A 16,827-nucleotide genomic window follows, 5' to 3' on the forward strand; every position below is an offset into this window, starting at 1 on the left:
CAACTGCGGCACTCATGGGGTTCACAAAAAGGTTGAGGGTCAGGCCGATGGAGGCCCTGTTAAAAGTCTACAACGCTAAATGTATTTCAATCGCGATGTATGGGTCAGCCTTATGGAGCTATGTACATCTTGAGACAATTCAGAGGGCGGAAAATAGGTTCCTGCGTTCCTTGCTGCCTGTTCCCCAGTCCACCCGACCTTTTTGATCCACGCGGAGGTGGGCTTGGACTATGTTATCGACAGGCTTAATCTGGCGTCGCTAATATTTTGGCTAAAGATTTGGCTTAACAAGGAACTAACCCTTAATCACGCGATTTTAGTAGACGTCATGACCTTAGACCACTCCGAAAAGGTGCCCTGGCTGGATTATCTGAGAAAGTCCTTCGAACATCTGGGACGCCCGGATCTCTTCCTATCCCCATCTTGTATTAAGAAGGAGGATGTGATCCTGGTCAAAAAGCACTTTATGGAGAGGGCCAGACTAGCCCGGGAGGAAAGGGAATTGCTGAAACCCACAGTTAGATCCCACTATATGCTATTAGGCTCTACCTCACTCGAGCAATATCTTAGGATTGTCACAAGGCCATTTCATAGCTTTTAATTGGTTAAGTTTAGATTCAATTTGATTCATTTTTATATGGGCAACTATCCAACTTGGGTCAAACCAGATATAGCCACACCCTGCACTTGTGATCAATTTTCAACCCAAGACACAATGCATTTTGTTATGTTTTGCGTTTTTTTTTCGGACATTAGAAAAAAATACTTGCTGCCCATTGTGAAGGAGGCTGGCTTCACGCAAGTGAGGCCGGCATTAGTTTACCTCCAGTCATTGAGCAGCACCCGCATCATATTTTGCGTGGCCAACTTTTTAGTGGCGGCATCCAGAATTAAATCACATAAGGCGCCACGGTGTGTAACATAGTGAGTTTTTAAACCCATTATTTATATACTTCATTTTTCTTGACCCATTGTATTGCACATGTTGAAAATGTATAAAATATTTTTATACGTGTATATAAATGCTTTTATGCCTTTTATGAATTTTAACAAATCGAATAAAGTGTATTTGACTGACTGAGTAGTGTGAGTGTCTGAAAAGTTTCAGCACTCCAACCATCATCCCCTTGTATTTGCCCTGTTTGTTATGGGAACATGATTCTTAGACTCTTCAGCTACTGCCCTCTGTCCCACTGGTTTCAATATTTTGTATCATAATCGCCCTGTGAAAAAGGGAGCAATGGCTATTCTTGGAAATACTGAGAATACCATTAAGGAGCTTGCACTATCAGCTTTTAGGGCAGCTGCGTTACTTGGTGTTTCCCTTGTTCTGTAGACAATCAATGTGCTGAGTGGTGTGGTCTGTTACTCTCCTCCTAGCACATCTAAACCCTTTCTCAAACCCTTTTTGGATTTGATATTGCCTCTCTCCCTTTCATACACTAATCTGCTGGTAGTATAAAATTTTAAATTACAAATTAATTTCTCCCACCTAGATGTTTCAATCTTATAGAGGGTATGGGCACTATGGAAGTCACTCAAGCAGGCAAGGACCCCACACAAATTAAAGGCCACATGCTCGACCTTGCCTTTTGGCCTCCCAATAGGGGGAAAGCTGTTACTGTTTCTCCCCAAGTCTGGTCGGATCACTTCTTGATCTCATTTAGCTTTATTTACAAAGGGTAGCCGCCACATCAACCTTTTAACAGCTACGATCCCTCAATCAAGTCAAATATCTTTGGAGCTGATTTTCCAGTGTTAAGTTTGTTAATAAGCTAACTGAGATGAGGAGACCACAAAATCTTGAAGCCACTATGGAGTGGTTTTAGTCGGCCATAGATTCTGTCCCGCCGACAAAGATGGTTTTCCCAAAGCCCTTAAAACCCCCAGCCCCAGTATACCGAGGCCCTGATGGTCACCAAAATGGACTGTAAAAAACCCTGATGATGTCTCTGGACATGATTATTTTCCCAAAGCTCAAGCTGAACTCACACTGACTATCTATAAAAAAATAGTCAATGATTTTTACTTCAACAAAGTTTTAGATGCTGTAACACAAAGGAAATGTTCACAATAGTACAGTCTTTATCTTCTTCCAATTGTGAAACCTCTTCTATTGTTCACTCTAAGGCACTTACTGACATGCTCTCTTATTTTGAGGAGATGATTAATTCCATCTGTGACTCGTTGAGTGTTTCTGGTTTAAAGTCTAACTCATAAGTGGCAGCCTGCTCATCACATCCTCTCTGGTGTTTCTTCTTGTGACTATCTTCAAGTTCCACTAGAAGCTGAAACTGAGTCTACCCCTGGCTAAGATAACTTCCTGTGTCTATCTGTTGAACAGTTTAACTCTATCTCTGGGTGTACTGGTGTGCCACTTAAGCTGACGGCTCCTAAATATTGGAATTTGGCCAAATTTGTTCTCCTCCAACCTTTGCTGGCAGTATGTAATCACTCACTTATCAATGCCTAGGTCCCTAGTAAATGGAAAAGGGCACGCATTGTTCCATCCATTGTGGAAGAAACCAAATGCTGACCAATCTGTCCTTTCAAATTTGTTCCCAATTTCTCGACTACCTTTTTGCAGTTAAAATCTTAGAGAAATATGTTAATAAACAGCTATCTAATTTTTGAGAACAGGGCTATTTATTAGAACAAATAAAATCTGTTTTTTGACAGAGACACAGAAATGAAACTGCACTGGTTTCAGTTTTGAATGACTTAGAATGTTAGCAGACATGGCTAATCCAGTTACCTTAGTCTTCTCGATTTGTCTGCAACTTTGATACTTTTTCTCATTCCATCCCTTTAACAAGACTGGAGGAGGTTGGTACTGGAGGATATGTGAAACAGTGGTGTAAAACCTCTCTTGCAGATAGTCATCAAGCCATGTACCTCCCACCTTATGTGTCGGCTTAAAAGCCAGTAAGACAGGGGTCTTCTCTCAGTCAGACTCCATTTGATATCTAAATCCATGTTTGCCTGTATTGGTTTAGTCTTTTTGTGTCACCTGCAGGAAATACACGGATGACACACAGCTTATTATAGCTCAGAACGAAATGGGTCCGCATCCTTGGGCAACTTCCATCAGTGTATGTCTCCTGTGGGATCGTGGCTGAGACTTAACGCTTTAAAGTTCAACTCCAACAAGACGCAGGTTCTCTGACTTTCTCATTCCTCCCCGACTAAACCCTTCCCTTCCTCCTTTTGGCCTTCTTCCTACAAAAACTGAGTGGTAATTAACAGAACATGTGGATTTTGGTGTAGAAGAGCCAACCTCCACGTTATTTTCCATAACTTGTTCTAGAAGCTGCTTATCACATCAGATACATTCTAACCTTTGCAGAGTTGTGGTGGGATCAGCCGGCAAATAAAAACAGGACTTTAGCAATGCATTGTACTAGTGTCTCGACTAACAATGGCAAGCATATTAGCAAGATGACCCAAATAATTGTGCCCTTTAAAATCCAGGACAAAAAGAAGAGAAATCAGACATTTACATTTTTGGAAAGTTAACCTTTCTATTTTATTCACAAGCCTACTAGTATATTTGTTTCCTACAGTTTTCTAGAGCACTGATTAGACCCAGGATGGCAGAGCACTTAACAAGGCAAATTATCAGTTACAGGTTACAATCGAGGGATTACATATTATAAGAGAACAAATAAAACAACTGCTAACTATTAAACAATATGCAAAGTATTGCAGAATAATAGGAGTAGCATACTATTATCAAGATAAAAAACATGTAAAATAATGAAAACAGGGTGGAATGCAACAAATAATACACTCAAATATTGAGGGTATGCATAAGTCTTAATGAAATCATGGATACTGTCAAAATTGGAAGCATTTGGTGCTGTCACAGGGCATTTATTGGGTGGAAAACGGTGGTAATGAGGTGTTAGTCCTCAAACTCCTAATTCCGATATGCATTGTGAGCTATTGCACATATCACAAATAATCAGACAATTCTTAATGAGCAATAATAAATATCAGAATACAAGACATCTGTGAGTATTACACCACAATGTGTAGCATTACTACTCCATATCTCTGTTCGCCAGAGAGAATACTAACACTTCTAGGTCCTGTCTTGAAGAGTTAATTAAAATGTTTTGTATAAAGGAATGCAATGCCTCATCAACTAACAGTGACGTGTTTCATCATGGAGGCTGTTCCTTTTCAGGCACCAATAATAATGCTCAATGGGTTCTGTATAAGCTCTCTAAGATCTGTTGTATGTGTTTCTTATTATTAGAGATAACTGGGCTCTGGAAAATCTACTGTTAAAATTAGGTTAGGTTAGGGAAAAGAATGCATGAATTGATTGCCAATATATTTTGGAGGGAGGCGTGGCCAGCAACATGGCCGGCTAGCTGTGTTCGCCGGAGCTCTGGCGGCCCGATATGTATCCTGTGCACAATCCTACTTACTTTGCCACCATCCACGGCCTGTTTCCGATGCTCTTCACCCTCTAAATGGCAGGAGTGGGTCTCAAGTGGCTCCGTGGGTGCAGACTGCTATGAAAGACCAAAAAAGGAGAGACGGCCAGTGCGGAGGGGCACGGCTGTGGAGGCTGGCAGATGAGATGGCCCACAACTTAAAGGCAGGCCCTTGTCGGGAGGCGTGTTAGTGCTGCGCCCTGTGAGGAATCCACTGTGTGGAGTGTGGGCGAGAGCTGAAGCCCCATCCCTTTGGAGTGGTGAGCCGAGTATGAAGCAGAATCGAACTGCGGCCCTCCCCCAGTTGAGCTAACAACGAAGTCTCGGGGAAAGTGATGGCCCTGAGACCTCCGCTCTGTGAGGGCGGATCGGATTTTAGTGGCGGTGGGAGCCCTGGCAGAGGTCAGCAGCAGCTGGAAGGAGCGGCCTCGCCAAGAGGGTTGCAGAAATCTGAGCCCACCCAGTGCGCACATCGAAGATCTAGGGGCAGCTCCCTGCCCGAACGTCGGCGGTGGCCTTCGCGAGGGTGGCGGCAGTGCGACCAAACCGGCCTCAAAACCCAAAGAAATAAAGACCACACAGGCACAGATTGCGGGGAGTGAGAGATCCAGCCCCCCAGAGCACCAGGGACTAACCCTGGTGCAGGGGAGAGAGACTGCGTTCGGGAAGAGGGACAGATTAGAAGCACGAAAAACCCTGAGGTGTGCGTGGCCTGCGTACTACCAGCTTAAGGGCAGTGACTGAGAGGATCAAAGATCAGCCCCATTGATTAGAGAACCTGGAATTACAGGCCTAACTCACACATGCTATAAGCTGCTATGAAATGAATGGGCAGGGGTGAGTGGAGTTGTCCTCCTGCTGAGTAGTGGATGAAACCCCATGACAGGTGAAGCCCCAGAAACCACAACAGTGAAGCGAATCGCGGGTGGGGGAAGGATGTTACCACACTGACTTGTGGGTTCAGGCGACAGGTTTGTCTATCACCCCTAGCGCCGTGAAGTGCTGGCGAGACAGACTTTGTGCAGACACTGAATAAAGGGCTACGTTCTACCTGTGCAGCAGTGTAGGAGTTGATCGGACGGTCGACATCCTAGTGCAGAGGCCTAAAACACTGAGAACTGGGAAAAAGATGGGAAAGGTCACAATATCAATTGACATACCATTCCTGAAAGCCCGAGGAAGCTCTGGTGGCATCGCTGTAGAATCATTAAAGGGCACAGACGGCATACCAGGACGGCAAACCAGGACGGCATACCAGGACACCCAGCAGTAGACCCTCCGACGGGGATAGCGGAAGCAATTATTGACTCAATTAAAGACTTAACTCTGCTACTAAGAGAATGGCGAGAGACAAGGAACCAAAAACCCAGAAGCAGTACAAAATGGATAAGAACACAAAAGTTCTCCCACCACCAATGAAAATTGAGGGAGACTCCCCAGGACCACCAGATACATCAGCCATCCTCTAGACGATCCATGCCTCTAGCAATGCCAATTAGGGCAAAATGGCAGAAATTACATCGGAGGTATCCCTTCTATGCGTAACATTGCGGAAAGGAGGACCCATGCTGAAACTCGCATCTCAGAGGTGAATGACACGACGCACAAACTACACTCAGATGTCAAAGACCTAAAAGCAACCATGAGAGAGGTTGCATGGAGAGTAGGTGATTTGGAAAATAGGGCACTCATGAACTTTCTACGTTTTATTAGATTTCCGGAAGGAATGGAGGGCCCTGACCCATTAGCGTTTTCGATGTCGTGGCTGCGCAACTCTCTCCGAGTGACCAAGCTTTCACCCTGTTTCACCATTGAACGAGCCTGCAGGATGCTGAATGTGTGCAATTCACCTGGTGCCCCCTGAGGCCCTTAATTCCACGATTTCGAAACTATCAGGACTGTAATATAATTTTCAGAGAGTCTCGACATCTGGGGGAGCTCAAACTCGCTAACGCCAAAATTATGATCTTCCCGACAATTCCAGTAAAGTGCAGAAAATGAGGAGGTCATTTGACTCAGTAAAAGTCAAATGAGAGCCATGCATATCCAGTATATGCTCCTCTTCCCTGCCAAGCTCAAGGTTATCTTTCAAGGTACTTCGCAATTCTTCCAGGCCCCAGAAGAGGCATGGGCCTGGATAGAGAAACACCCCATTGTACGGACAAAATAAATAAGAACCAATGGGACACACCTTAACCACTTCCATGCTAGTGACAAGGTCAACTCGTCATGGGCTTTACCTGCCCTGTGCTTATGACGAGTTGACCTTGTCACAAACAATGGTAAATGTGGGAATCCAGCACCGGGGGGGGGGGAAAACCCTTAGCACCCAAGGTGTTAAAGACACGCAACACAGTGGGAGCCCAGGCCTCAGAGAGTAAAAAAGCGGTGTCTGCTCAGTGGACGACACAATAAATGATCAGAGACCCCACTGAGGGCAACCCAATGCAGTGCGGAGACACAGGCGCGTTCAGAAACAAATGAGGACTCGCCCCAAGATCAAGTCCCGAATAAACATTCCAGCCAGAGAGACAGTACCCATACAGATCAATCAGATAAGGAATCTCACATGGACACGGACATCAATCATCCACTTCTTAGGAACATTAACCGTCTTGAAGAACAGAGCATCGATGAACGAGACAGGTCAACAGCAGGGAAAAAGTGGTGAAGAAGGCTGAGACAATGGCCAAGAGGGTAGAACTGCTACAGAACCCCCCCTCCAGACACTACTGTGCTCCATGTTTGGGAGCAGAACCTTTTCTAGAAGATCATATCCTTCATTGTATTGATTAAAACGTAGTGGGATTGGGGAGAGGGTGGGTCTACAGACCTCTCACACGAATCTTACGCCAAAGTTGTCATGTTGATAGTTTTGGGAATAGGCATAGGATGTGGGAGAGAGTGGGGTGGGGGGATAGGGTTAGGATGAAAAGGTTTCAAAGTTTGTTTAGGAAACAAGTTCCCAGAATAGCCAGAAGCTGAAGTGCTCCACCTGACAAGCAGAAACAGAAGTCAAGTGGCCTGCGGGTAGACCCACCTGTTTGTACAATGACAAAATGGTACCATGCATACAAATAATAGAACTAACACTGCACTGACATGGAACATTAATGGTTTGGACAGTAAAATTAAAAAGGGGATTAGTCACCAGATATCTCAAGAGACTTAAGCCAGATATCGTCCTACTACAGGAAACACACCTGAGGGGTACACAATGTGCTTTCATCAGAAGGGGGCCTTACACAACTCTCGCCCACACTGGAGTCTCCCCGTGGGCATGTGGTGTCACCATACTAGTTTAAAAAAAACACCCTTCTGCACAACCAAAACTTGGATGGACCCCAAAGGGACCTTTGTTGTTGTTCAGGGGTTCTGTGGAAGACGCAAAATCACAGTAATCAGCGGTTATGCCCTGCCACGATTGCAAACTCAAACCCTAGAGGCAATTGGCAATATACTATTAGAATCAGATGCACCCACACAGCTAATTGGAGGTGATTACACTGATGCGATTGACCCAACTATAGACCGAACACACATTGCCACAGGAACGCGTGTTCCCACCCCATTGGCAAATTTCGTAGACTCGCTGGGGCTTGCTGACCTCTGGCGTCAACACCACCCGTCAGAGCGCACTTATTCCTATTTCTCTAGGGCACATAAAGTTTTTTCCAGATTAGATCATTTCTTTGCCCCGGCAAGGGAAAAACGAACAGTAGATAAGGTAGCATACCTGGCGAGGGGCATATCAGATCATTCACCCCTCTAGTTGACAGTGGGAGGCAAGAGTAACAGACAAAGACCAAACTGGAGATTAAATGCATAGGAGCTCCGGGACAAGTCCATCAGGGGAATAATAAGAATGGAAACTAAGACATACTTCCGAGAGAACGAGGGTTCGGTGACCTCACATACTACTCTCTGGGAAGCCTATAATGTGGTATTTTGGGGTAAAATTCAAGATGCTATAGCGCGCAAACCCAAAGAAGAAACCCAACAAGTAGACATTTTAGAAGATAGGTTCCTGGAACTAGAAAGCAACATAACTCCATAAACTGAAGCCACCCACCTAAGGCAGCTGACAATCACACATAGGGAACTTCGTGACCTGACTGAGTGGAAGGTACAGAATCAAATCCAGGCCATACACCATAGACTCTATAAAGCAGGAGACAGGGCAGGGAGACCGCTGGCCTGGCTGGGCAGAAGAGAAAGGGAGGCGAGATGGGTGTCCCAAATACAAGAGCAGGGAGTACAACACACCACCGCACACACTATAGCAGACACCTTTGCATGTTTTTACACTGAATTATATGATGCTTGAACCCTAGCAGATCCCAACCAGGCAATGTCCTGCTTTAATAATATAATGACTTCCATCATAGAAACAAGATGAAAAGGAATCTCTGGAGGCAGAAATCACTATAAAGGAAGTGCAGGAAGCAATAAATAAACAAAAATCGGGGAAAACCCCAGAGCCAGATGAACTTCCAGCAGTTTTTTAAACAAAATGCTCGGTTGCTGGCTCTTCATCACCAAAAGATGTTCCAGGTGGTAAGGAAAGAGGGGACACTGTCACCAGATCTCTGTCAGGCCACAGTGGTAGTTATAGCAAAGCCAGGCATGCCCCCAGAATGCTGCTGATCTTATCACCCAATCTCAGTCTTAAGTATTGAAATGAATATCCTGACTTCTATTCTGGCGATGCGGCTCATAACCGTAATTACATCCTTGGTCCATCGAGACCAATCAGGTTGCCATGGCCGCGCCACAGACTTCAATCTCCGCTGACTGGCCAACTGGCTAGATACAGTAAAAGACTGGGCCACTTCACAAATGCTGCTGTCCCTGTATGCAGAAAAGTCCTTCAACACTGTTCATTGGCCTTTTATAAGGTGGGTCCTTGCGAACTTTGGGTTTTGTTATGTTATGTTAACAAAGTTCTATGTAGCGCTTGTACACCCAGAGGTTTCATGGCGCTGACTGACAGATGGAAATAGGGGGAAATTAAGCATGGGCTGGACGAACAGCCAGGTTTTAAGTTGTTTCCTAAATATCAGGAGGTTGGAGCAGGAGCGGATTTCAGAGGGAAGGGAATTCCATAATTTGGAAGCAAGGGCGGCAAACCTGCGGCCTCCCTGGCTTTGGAGTTTGTAAGGGGGAATGGTCAGGAGATTTTTATTGGTGGACCGGAGGCTGTGGGAGGGAGTGTATCTAAGCAAAAGGTCGTGGATGAATTGGGGACTGCGGGCATGGAGGGATTTGAAGGTTAGGCAAGCCGTTTTAAATGTAACTCGTTGAGAGATGGGGAGCCAATGAAGTTGTTTTAGTAAGGGCCTTGCTGATTGCCAGCATAGCAGTCGATGGATCAGTCTGGCTGCCTGATTCTGGGCCATCTGGAGGCACCTGCTAAGGGCGATAGGAAGGCCCAGATAGATAGCGTTTGCATAGTCCAGGTGTGATAGTACGAGAGCTATCACCACCTGGATCAGGGCTGGCTGGGTAAGCATCCGGCTTATCTTCTTGATGTTGCGGAGCTGGAAGAAGCATGTGGACACAACTGAGCCCACTTGGGGTTTTATTGACAGGTCTTTGTCAATGGACACCCCCAGGCTTTTAACCGAGCTGGAGGGAGTGGGAGGGGAGCCAAGCTCTGGTGGCCAATAGTGCGGACCCCAGAATAGTTGGCTTTTACCATTAAGAACCAGTTCGGTCTGGCCGGAGTTTAATTTCAGCTGGTTGGAGTCCATCCAGTGGCGGATGTGGAGCATAGTACTTTGAAATTCCTGAATCGATTCAGAGGAATTGTCAATGGTGAAGATGAGATGAAGATCGTCAGTGTAGTTGAAGGTGACGACCTTGAATGTTTTAAGGGACAGAATCAGAGGGAACATGTAGATGTTGAACAAAATAGGGGACAGCGAGGAACCTTGTGGAACCCCGCAGGAAGTGCGGAGTTTGGGGGCTGAGAAAGGGGCCAAGCAGACGGCTTGGGTACGGTCACTAAGGAAGGACCTAATCCAGTTGTGAGCTGAGCCACAGATGCCGGCTTGTTTGACACGGTCGAAAAGGATGTTATGGTCGACCGTGTCAAAAGCTGCCGAAAGGTCTAATAGGACCAGGGCCCGGGGAATTCCTCTATCAGCATTATGACGGAGAGAATCCAGGACAGCAGTGATAACTGTCTCAGTGGTTTAAGCAGGTTGAAATCCAGCTTGGAAGGGGTCTAGAAAGTTGGATTGCTCAATGAAGTTTGAAAGGTGTGACGTAACATCGGCCTCCAATAGCTTAGCCAGGTAGGGAAGGAGGGAGATTGGCCTATAATTGGAATAAATGGAGGGGTCGGCTCCCGTTAACGACTGCCTCCTTAAAGGTTTTGGGGATCATGCCTTGGGATAGTGATGCATTGAGAAATCTCAAAATCGGAGGGGAAAGTGCAGAGAATATATTTTTTAAGATGTTGGGACAAGTATTCATGACCTTGGTGGAATTACTATATACCCAACCGAGAGCCAGGGTCAGAGTTAATGGAGTAAAATTGGCCGACTTTCCTATCCAAAGAAGAACCTACGAGGGCTGACCTCTCACTCCCCTGCTTTCAAATAAAAAAAAAAACAATGTATTTTGGAGCCTACCCTGCACAAGGCTAAAAACAACAGCAAGGAGTATAAGGAAATTGATACTATTACGATATCTGCATCTCACTCCTAAGTAGTCAGCATGTTTCAGCCGCACATGGTAAACAAAATTATCTGCGTGCTTTCATCAGGACTAGCATGAGGAACCTACAGTTACTAATTTTTTTATATGACCATCTTATGCAAGGTGTCACCCTCGATCTTTGCCCTGGCAGCTTTTTTTGGCTGTTGAACCTATATATCAGTACTTGTAGAGTGCAGCTTATTACCCGTTGGAATATCCAGATGCTTTGTTGCTGGGCTCAGTCAAAAACCCAAGTCTTGAGTGTCTTTCTGAAGGCCGCACCAGAAAGACCAGATCGGAAGCCCGCTCCTTCTCCTTCCTCGCGGCCAGAGCCTGGAACGCCCTTCCGCTCCACCTCAGACAGACTACATCGCTCCCCATATTCAAAAGAAACCTCAAACCCTGACTCTTCAATAGACCGCCTCCTTGATGGACTGCAACCCCCCTCCCCCAGCGCCTGGGGCCCCTTACGGGTGAGTAGTCGCACTTCACAAATGCTTGATTGTTGATATACAGAGGTGGAGAGGGAGGTGGTTCCAGGACTCGGCGGTGAGGTGGAAGAAGGAGTGGCCTTCAATGTGGCTGTGCAAGGGTGTGGAAGTTGGAGCAAAAGTTTCTGGATGGTTGGTGGGATATCAAGTGGTGGTTCATGTATGCTGGTGCTTGGTTGTGGTTCGCTTTGTAGACATGTGTCACGAGTTTGAATTTACATCTATTTTGGATTGTGGAGCCAGCGGAGGTTTCTCAGGCTTTGGGTGATATGGGTCCACTTAGGCAGTTTGAGGATCAATCTGGCCGCTGAATTATGTATTACCTGGAGCCTTCTCATGAGTTCAGTCATGGTTCCAGCATACATTGCCTTGCCGTAGTCCAGATGGATGGTGATTAGGGCTTGCGTGATTGTTTTTTCTTGCTTATTGGAAGCCATTTGAAGATTCATCGGAACATGCAGAGAGTGTGGAAACAGTCAGAGGAGACTGGGTTGGTCTGTCATTTCATGATGAGATTCCTGTCAAATATGATGCAGAGGTTGCTGGTGTGACCCTTTGGTGTAGGGGTGGGTCCGAGTTCAGCGTGCCACCAGGTGATGTTCCAGAGGGAGGCATTGTTGCCAAAGTTCAGCTTTTGGGTCTTGTCCATGTATAGCTTCAACCAGTTCTCCTTCATCCAGACTGTGACGTTCTTCACGCAGTTGTAGATGTTGTTCTTGTTGGTGAAGTGGGCAGCTGAGACCGAGAGGATGACTTGGGGTCATCTGAGTAGGATATGATGTTGATATTGTGGATTCTGACAATGTCGGCTAGAGGTGTCATGTAGGTGTTGAAGAGGGTTGGGCTGATGGGTGAGACTTTAGGGACACCGCAGATGGTGCTCGTGGGTTTTGAGGTGAAGCAGGGTAGATGGATTCTCTGTGTGTGGCCCGTGAGGAATGATGCGATCCATCTGAGTGCATCTCCTTTGATTCTGATCTGATGCAGTCTCTTGATGAGTGTGGTGGGGTACGGTGTTGAAGGCTGCGAAGAGGATGAAGAGGATCAGGGTAGCTGATTCTCCTCTGTGACAGTGATCAGGACGTCTCGTTGCTGTGGTTGGCCCGGAAACCGGATTGGGAGATGTGTAGCAGGTTGTTTCTCTCCAGGTGTTCGGTAGGCTGTCGGTTGATGGCCTTCTCCAGGACTTTGTTTGGAAATTGGAGCAGCAAATTGGGGTGGTAGTTTTGGAGTTTGCTGGGGTCTGCTGAAGGTTTCTTGAGGAGAGGTCAGACCTCTGTGTGTTTCTATGCATCGGAGAAGGTGGCTGTGATGATGGATGTGTTGAGGATGGTGGTGAGTTGGTAACTGATCTTGTTGCTTCCTAAGTTGAAGAGGCATTGGGGTCAGGGGTCAGTGGGTGCTCCCGAGCAGATGGGGTTCATGATAGCTGTGGTGTCCGAAGTGGTGAGCTGTTCTAATGCAATGAGAAGTTGGCAGTTAAGGCTTCTGTTGGAGTGAGGGGGCTGAGGAGGTCGGTGGGTTATGTATGACGTTCCTATAGATGGTGGATAGCTTGTTGTGAAAGTGATTTGCTAGTGCGTCACAGAGTTCCAGTGAGGGAGGTGTTGTGTTCTCGGTGGCTGTTGGGAAGGAGAATTGTCAGATGGTAAAGAGTTCCTTGGTGTGGTTGGCGCTAGCCTTGATGCGGTCTGCAAGGGTGCCTTTTTTGGCGTTGTTAGAAATGGGGGTCTCTAGTTCGCAATGGTTTGTACCTTTGTCCAAATAGGGGCCCTTATTTCTAGTCAGGATAGCTTCTAGTCAGGATAAGGGGGATTCACTTTTAAAATAACCCCTGCTCACCTCCTTGATAGCTTGGCAGGAGCAGACAGACTTATCTCAGAGGCAGTGTGTAAAGCATTTGTGAACACATACAGTAACACAGTGAAACACTACAAATGGACACTACACCAGTTTAGAAAAATAAGTATTCTTTATCCAAACAAGACCAAACTGCAAAAATCCACAACACAGTATCAAAAATAGGGTTCTTAAATGGTAGAAATAGTTCAGTTCAATGCAAGTTGTAAATGCAACACTTTTCCAACAAAGTACCTTAGATGCGTCACGCAAAACAAACAAAAGGGTCGAAGGGAAGGCAAAACGTCAGTTCCTTACTGGAGAGGAGGGGATGTGTCAGTTTCTTACTGCGTTCCGGTTACGATGCAACAAGATGGCATCTTGATGCGATGCGACAGTCCAGTGCAATGCGACAAAATGGCAGCTTGGATGCGATGCGACGATCCGGTCCGATGCGTGCACTTTTGAAGCCACACGGTAGGCGCTGTGACGATGTTCTTGGTGATGCTTCAGGACTCGGTGTAGATGCGACACGCTTCTTCCCCGTGGCTCTTAGATGCGCCAGGTCTCGGTGCGGATGCAACACACTTCTTCATCGTTGCGTCGCACTTCCAGCTCCCAGCAACAATCAGTCTCTAGAGGTCCTGAACAGCAGCAGACACCTCTCTGTATGTTAGAATTCCCAGCAAGAAAATTCAGGGGAGCTGGTGACGAAGTCTTTGTGTCCCTGAGACTTTAGACAGGAGGCAAGCTCAGTTTCAAGCCCTTAGAGATCGTCCTCAAGATGACAAAGCAAACAGCAAAGTCCTTTTCTCCTTTCCTTGGCAACAAGTTACCATGCAGGCCAACCCCAAACAGCAAACAGCACAGGGGTAGTAATCTTCTTTCAGCTTCTCCGGTTCTCCTCCTTGACAATGGCCCCTCTTGATTTCCCAGCAGTGATATAAAGTTCTGGGGTCTTCGTCCTCCTTTTTATACACACAAATCCTTTGTCTCTGAAGGCAGAGATTGTCTGTACCCAGCCAAAACCAGTTCTGTCCTCTCTGGTGCAGCTTCCTGGCAAGAGGTGGAGACAGCATTGTTGAAAGCAGACCTGGCCCAGGCAGGTGAAAGGAAATCTACTCCCCCTACTCTGAACTTAACCCAGGTCCTATTCAGCCCAGCCCTGACTCATCAGACTGATGGAGCCGCAGCCCTCTCCCAGCTCCTGACATCCAGAAGCCAGACATGTAATAAACAAACCTAGCAGAGGCATACCGGGTGGTTAGGCAAAAAAAATCTACTTTCTAAAAGTGGTATTTTCAAACACAGAATGTTAAAATTACCCACACTAAAAGATGCACTTTAACATTCTGAGTTCAGGCATACTAAACTTTATTTTCCAATCTTGTTCCCTGGGTCAGTTATGTTTATAAGATGTTATACCCAAACTGCCCATTCTGGCCTACGGGAACAGATAGCCTTGCAATAGTTAAAAACGAAATTGGCAGTATTTCACTATCAGGACATGCCACACACATCAGGGTATGTTCTACCTTTCACATACAATGCCTGCCACCATAGGTACCTTGGACCTACCTTTGGTGGTGACTAACATGCAGAAAAGAGAAGGTTTGGTGACTTGCAAGTGTGTGCTCTTGCCAAATCAACATGGCAGTCCCAGACTGCACACAGGCTCTGCAATGGCAGGCATGAGTCACATTTTACAGGCTTCTTGGGTGGCACAATCAGTGCTGCAAGCCCACCAGCAGCATTTGATTTACAGGCCCTGGGCACACATGGTGCACTGTACTAGGATCTGACAAGTAAATCAAATATGCCAATCATGGAATCACTAATCAATAACATCAATTTACAAAAGAGAGCATATGCACTTTACCACTGATCAGCAGTGTCTAAGTGCCTAGAGTCATAAAAGCACCAAGAACAGGTCGGAAAAAATACAGGAGGAAGACAAAAAGTCCTAGGATGACCCTGCAAAAAGGGCCAAGTCCAACAGGAATCATTGGTTGTATTTTGTTGAAGGCTGACTTGAAGGTGGCTCGGTCCATATGATCTCTGCTAGTGTGCTAGCTTCTCTCCAGTTGGTTGCAGCTGAATTTCCTCCTACTGTGTTCTGGTGTGTACCAGCTTGCTTCTTTGGTGGGTCTGCAGGTTTTGTCTGGTTTTATGGGGCAACTCGGCCAACGGCATTGGTGATCCAGGTGTTGCAGTTTTCGACTGCCTGTTGCAGGTTGGCTGCAGGGTCGAGCTGGATAGTGCAGAGGGTGTCAATCCATCGGGTCTGGGTCACTTATCCCCAGCTGCAGGAGGAGGTACAGGGAGGGATTGGGGAGGTGCGCGGTGATCCTGTGATTGTGAAGTTGACGTTGGAGTGGTCGGTCTAGGTGAGTTCCATGGTATGGCTGTATTTGACTTTGTTGCTGGATGTGAAGATAGGGACCGGTTTCTGTCCTGCTCTGTGCTTGCGGTCTGTCACCGGCTGGGTGAGGCCGATGTTGTCCATTCGTTCCAAGATGAGTCGAGGTCATGTCTGCTGGGTCGTCTAGGTAGAAGTTGAGGTCTCCAAGGAAGATGTAGTGCTTTTATTCGAAGGTGAGTGGGGCGATAAAGTCTGTGGTGGTGTCACAAAGGCCAGTGTGTGGTCCTGGGGTTCTGTAGGTGAGGGTGTATTTGATGGTTGTTTTGTCATCAATGTGGAGTTGTAAATTAGGGTGTTCCATCATTTGTGTGCTGTCATATTCAGTGGTGGTGCAGCGGATTGATTCTTTGTGGAGGATGCTGATGCCACTTCCATGTTTGTTGCTGCGGTTCTGGTGTTATCTTGTAGCCACTGGACATCATGGTGGGGCTGTCCTGGATCAAGGAGGGGTTGAGCCAGGTGTCTGGGATGAAGGTTACATTGGGGCGAGGGTGGAGATGGTGTCCCAGACTTCGATGCCATGTTTGCAGAGTGATCTGGTGTTGATCTGGAGCCATCGGAGTATTTCTGGGGTAGTGCCGGTCATTAGGGTGAGAGTGGCACAGGTTTATGTGAGGGCGGGAGGTCCTAGGTTGCAGGTGAACGGTCCTGCTGTGGAGCGGGGAGATGTGAGGCAGCAGTTGTTTCTGTTTCAGCATCTGGGGTTTAGGGCTCAGATATCTTCGGTGGTGTACCTGTGGGAGCCCAGAGGGCCAGAGTTCCTGGTGCTGGGTGCAGTCCATGCTCGGAGTGGCGAAGATGAGCTTGCCTTTGGCATTCCAGCAGCGCAGTCACACTGCAGCCTTCATTAGGTAGGACCTGGGAGGGGCACTGGGGAGGACGGAAGGGGGTGGTGGGAAACAGCAAGTGAGTGGAAGTCTTGCTG

At 46.7% G+C, this 16,827-nt stretch overlaps 1 protein-coding gene across 1 annotated transcript in view; it reads right to left on the reverse strand.

Annotated features, from left to right (window-relative positions):
- The window catches only part of LOC147706990 (cytochrome P450 2K1-like), a 528,089-nt gene that overhangs the window by 279,034 nt on the left and 232,228 nt on the right, over positions 1 to 16,827 (reverse strand). The window lies entirely within an intron of this gene.

The sequence above is a fragment of the Lissotriton vulgaris genome, chromosome 6 (assembly GCF_964263255.1).
Source record: "Lissotriton vulgaris chromosome 6, aLisVul1.2, whole genome shotgun sequence".
NCBI classification, from domain to species: Eukaryota; Metazoa; Chordata; class Amphibia; order Caudata; family Salamandridae; genus Lissotriton; species Lissotriton vulgaris.